General features: G+C 42.8%; 1 long non-coding RNA gene across 1 annotated transcript in view; it reads left to right on the forward strand.

Annotated features, from left to right (window-relative positions):
* The window catches only part of LOC108445025, a 20,246-nt gene extending 15,688 nt beyond the window's left edge, over positions 1-4,558 (forward strand). Inside the window, exon 3 of the long non-coding RNA XR_001859752.1 lies at positions 4,544-4,558. This is a non-coding gene — a long non-coding RNA (uncharacterized LOC108445025). The remainder of the gene's footprint in view (positions 1-4,543) is intronic.
* The last annotated feature ends 517 nt before the right edge of the window (positions 4,559-5,075 follow it).

Raw genomic sequence — 5,075 nt, forward strand, 5'->3', positions numbered from 1 at the left:
GGGGGAACACGGGGGGGGCCCCGCCCCCCCCCAGCCAGTGCCGGCAGCAGCTTCTCCCGCTACCCGCGTTGACTCCGCTGGCTCAGGACAATGGCAAATGGGCTGCAACATTGACAGTTTCCTCACAGACTCTTCCCAGAGTTACTAAAATTAACCTTTTTATTCCCCCCCACTGGAGAAATATAAAGCTTTTACTTCCCTTAACCTCTCTTTCCCACCCAGTGGGCAAAGAGTTTGTCAGTTCTACAGTTAAAATAATATGTTAAGGATTTCCAATGGTGCAAGTCAAACTTCACATTTCCTAATGATTCTAGATGCCTTTTTTGTCCTCAGACATTTCAAGTTAAACCTCTATGAAATTGACCTTTTGGCTTGTCATCCTCTGTAAGGACCCCAGAGATGAAACACTTCTTTCAGTCTGTCACTACTGTCCGTAGACCGCCCCCCCCTTTTTCCCTCTCCTCTATTTTATCAGCAAGAACCCATAATTGAGCCCCTTGACAATAGCAGGACTGTGCATTTCTTTGTCAACAACAATGGGCCGTCCAAGTTCATTACTGGAGATTGTTTAAAAATTGATTCATGGGCCAGTAGTAGTAGCTTATTATACAGCATAAGTGACAGTGTGATCTGGATGGAGGCCGAGTCATTCTTGACCAGTCATGTCCAATTAGAAAGAACATTGCACACATTCCTGTTGGAGCCACATTAATGAATTAGTCCTACCACAAACTGAGAGAAGCTTGCAGGACCCTAATACCTTTTGTTCCTAAGGATAATTCAGTAATTTATAAAGAGAACAGCGAGAAGCACATTAGCAAAAGAACAGTAATCGCGAGACTCAGGCAGTCCTTACACTTGTCCTTCATGTCAGGTTTCTGGGGAGCTCCGTTCCCTCCGAGCTCTGTGCTTCCCTGGAGAGCACTGAGAGACCTCTGACAGCCCTCCCAGGGCTGTGGTGGCAGTGCTGGTAGTGACCAGGGCTCCACAGGCCTGTGTGCACCTGAACTTGGGCCAGCATCTGGCATCCAGGCTCTGCTTCCCAGGATAACAGGACAGCCCAGGTGCATGGAATGTCATCATCCTGCAAAAGTCACATCCGAGGGCATTATTTTATCCTGGTGCTTCCTCTTTGCTCTGCAAAAGGCACTGGTGTGTCTGACCCACACCTTGGGAAATAGGAGAGAGGAGCAGTCAAGGCACAGTTTTCAAGTTTAGAAGTCTGGAATTGGTGTTTAGGGTCTTAAATTGCGCAGCCAATTCTGAGGCATTCCAAGATCAATTTAACTTGTACGGAGCAACTCCCAGGGACTGGGAGGCTTCAGGGTATTTAGGACTTCAGACTTGCAGCACTGAGGACTGTCTGTGTGTGCAGAGTCCTTGCAAAGGCTGTGTTAGGGGGAAAGAAGAGAAAAAAGTGAGTGTGTCCAGCTTTCCAGGTGCTGACCAAGTCCATGAGAGGAAGCAAGGAATGCTGTCAGCTGACATCTGAAGGATGCTGAGGAATCTGTGGTGTAGGTACGAGTGAATGCAATTCGTGGATTGAATTATTTCAGCAGAAAGCCCTTGTACTTTGGCATGGGAATTGCAGGAAGAGGGAACTGGAAATAGTATAAATCCCCAACCAAGCCGAAGTTAGCAATGTTCTCCATTACAAAGCTGACTCCCAAGAGGAATCCCCCTCCCCAGGAATGTTTACAAGTTAACTGTACAAAGCTCAGTGTAGTGTTACCTACTCAGGAGATATGACCACAAGCAGTTACTGCTGCCACTGTTGTGTAATATATAACAGTTTTTGACGTGGAACAAATTCTGCCTATTGCTCAGGAAATGTCCTTTATTAAGGACCACAGAAACCCCTTGTTGGATGGCCCACATGTCCTCAGCATTAGTGATAACAAATGTAATAGCAGTACAGCAATGTCAGCTTCCTAATGACATAATAATATTTGGACTTCTAAAATCTACCTGTGCACATGAAAAAGAAGTAACTCACAGACAGCGATACCAAGCTACCACTCTTTTAATAAAAAATTATCATCAAGTGTGTGTTGTGGTTGTAAAAGTTCATACACTGTCACTCAGCAGCCTGTGACATTTTAATGTTACAACTTCAAAAGACCTGTGATATTTTTGCAGCTAATGATCATTGATAGCCACGCTTCCTGTCTGTGCAGGGTTTTAAAAATAATGCAGTTCACCATATATGCCACATCATACCTGAATAGGTCATGCAATTTTAACTTTGTGTAATCAGAAATGTGGTGAATGTAGACATGTAAATGATTTATTATGTTTGCCAGTATCTCAAAAACCAGAAGAAATAGTGATTTGTCTCTAATCTTAACATGGTCTCAACTGAAGATGTGTATAGTTAAAAATCCAGGGATGAGTTTTGCTACTAAAATGTGTTTACACACCTGTTCTGAATGGAACTTCCATCATCATGAGGATGGCTAAATAAACTTTTGCTTTTGAATGAGAACAAATATTTTTTGGAAAACAGGGATTCCACTCTGTATTCATTATTACACCATTACCATCAGTAAAATAACTCTGAAAATTAGAGTGCACAAACACACATATATTCATATCTCAGTACATATCAAGTGCACACACATGCTGAAGGCGTGCTGAACTACATGATTGCTTTCTTGCTCACTAGTTTGAGAAGACAAGGACTTAATGGAGGGCTTTGGCTCCTCTTCATATTCAGTAACTTTTGGGTTTCTGTCATGATTTATGAATTTTGTCTTTTATATCCTGGTGTGGCAAACTGTGATGCACAGGTAACCCTACTGCTGATATATTTTTTTCTCCTCTGATTAAAATTGTCACTCCAGGGGCATGAATTCTGCCATCTTCCATCTAAAAATTATAGGGAAAAATTATGCGGAGATATTAGAAATCCATTTACCTAACCAGTGCCTCAGTTTTTGGCGTCATAACTGGTCTGCAAGGGATTTAAAAAGCTCTATCTCCGCACCTGAACCATGTGTTCCATGAATTGGGTAGACTTTCTGAAGGTGTCCAGTACTGCAGGCATCCCAGTCTGCTCAGCAAAACCACCTCACTGCCTCCTGCTCTTGCTGTTGGAAATGCTTCCTGATGGTTAAAATCAATTCAGACACCATTACGGTTTGTGCTGCTCCATTGACACGGAGAACAGACCATTCCCTTCTTTTCCACTGCAGCTTTTTATATATTCAAAGGCCAATAGCCTATTTCCAGTCTGTCTTCTCCTCCTGATGCAAAGCAATCACAGCTTGTTTTATCTTTCCTTGTAGGTTATGATTGACACGGACATTTTTTTTTTACTAACTGCTCATTCCTCTGTGCATGAACTCAGACTTGTAATTAGAGCTTCCACCAGCAGACAGGAAAAGCACATAGGTGAGTCTCTTCAGATTCCACCTCTTAGAGCTGAGATTTACTACTCTGTTATTTGTAAAAGCTGAAAAAAACCAGCAGAGGACCTGAAGTGGGATTAGCTGAAGAGGGGAATAATCAGTTATTGAATAATGTGGTGTCTGCAAGTCCTTAGACAGTGATCATCATGGCTCTTCATCCACAGCTGATTGTTACCTGCATTTAGATTCTCCTTTGCCCTCCCTGTTCATTTTCATTGTACTCTGCATGCACATTTTGTACCGAATCATTAACAATATCGTGAGGAATAGGATGGGTTGAGTAACTCAACATATGTCAGGTTGCATGTGAGATAGTATCTACAGTGTTTAATAAAATTATAGTCTGAGTCCATTTACTGTCTCAGAGAAGTTCTGAGGAAGTTTTTGTTTCTCAAGGTGAGCCGCTGATGGTCTTTTGTGTGTATTGAATATACATGAGATCCTGTCTTGTACAGAAAAAACCTCCTCTTCCATGTGTAGGGGCTTTCACACTCTAAATCATCACCATGGCTGTCCCCTTGTCCCTTCCTTGTGCCCAGCACTGAATGTGTCTTTTCATTTTTAGCAATCCAATATATTTTAATAATCAACAAATTAAACAGAAGTATGTTTCTGGGCTGGTCAGAAGATCTGTCTCACTGCAGAAGCAGCAAGTGTAGGATGTCACCCCACAAAAATAGAATGCTGATGGGCCTTCAGACCTTGTCTTAGGGAATACTTAATTTTTATCTTCATGTTGTAGAGGATCTCACCTGCTGGGCTGTGAGGGCTGATGCAGAAGGAGGGAAAAAGCACAGTAGTGGCCACAGGGGCTGACCAAATTCAGAGTCCTCCTCTCAATTACTCTACAACCACAGACCATCCTGACAGAGATCTTCTGGGATAAGCCCAAAAGACAATCAATAGAGTTAGAAAATATGAATATGTTTATCTTCTAGATGGGCAGCTGGCTCATGGGTATATAGGTATCTATTCCAAAGCCACAACTTAATTTTCTGCTTATTAGCCCAGTGCTCTGACCACAGAACTGCTCTGGGTGTGAAAGTTCCCATAATGGAGAACCATCTGAAAAACAGGGTCAAATCCTCATTTTTCTGATAAAAAGAATTGGTTGCAGGTTGGGAAGGCAGCAGTGGGGCTTGGACAGCTGCTTTTGCAGTAAAAGATGTCAAACAATCTGGTCACTCACAGTTGACATGCACATTTTTCATCACGTCCTCCCCATTTTTCCTGTAGCCATCCCTCTCAATGCCAGCTTCAGTGACAGCTGTCATTTTGTAGGATCACTCCCCTTAAAAAGACTAAGGGATAATGTGGCAGGGATGATCAGTCTGAATGCAGAAGTCCGTACTGATGGCAAGACAAATATCTTGCACATCTAAATGTGAAAAAAGATGTCAGAAATCCTGTTCTCCACCATGATGGATTAGATGATTCTGTGGTTCACCTAAAAAATGTAGGATGCTGCAAGCTATTCAAGTGTGACACCATCACAACCACTTGAGTTAATTTTATAGGGCCAGCTGTGAAAAATGACCATGGGCTTCCCCCTGGAAGTGAATGACAGAGCGCTGGAGCTGTGTGAAGATCACCAAACTACTGAGCAATGTTGGCTGTGGGCTCACATTCACTGGGCACATTTCAGAGTCTCTTCTCTAGTTTGTC

Source organism: Corvus brachyrhynchos, unplaced genomic scaffold (assembly GCF_000691975.1).
Source record: "Corvus brachyrhynchos isolate BGI_N302 unplaced genomic scaffold, ASM69197v1 scaffold80, whole genome shotgun sequence".
NCBI classification, from domain to species: Eukaryota; Metazoa; Chordata; class Aves; order Passeriformes; family Corvidae; genus Corvus; species Corvus brachyrhynchos.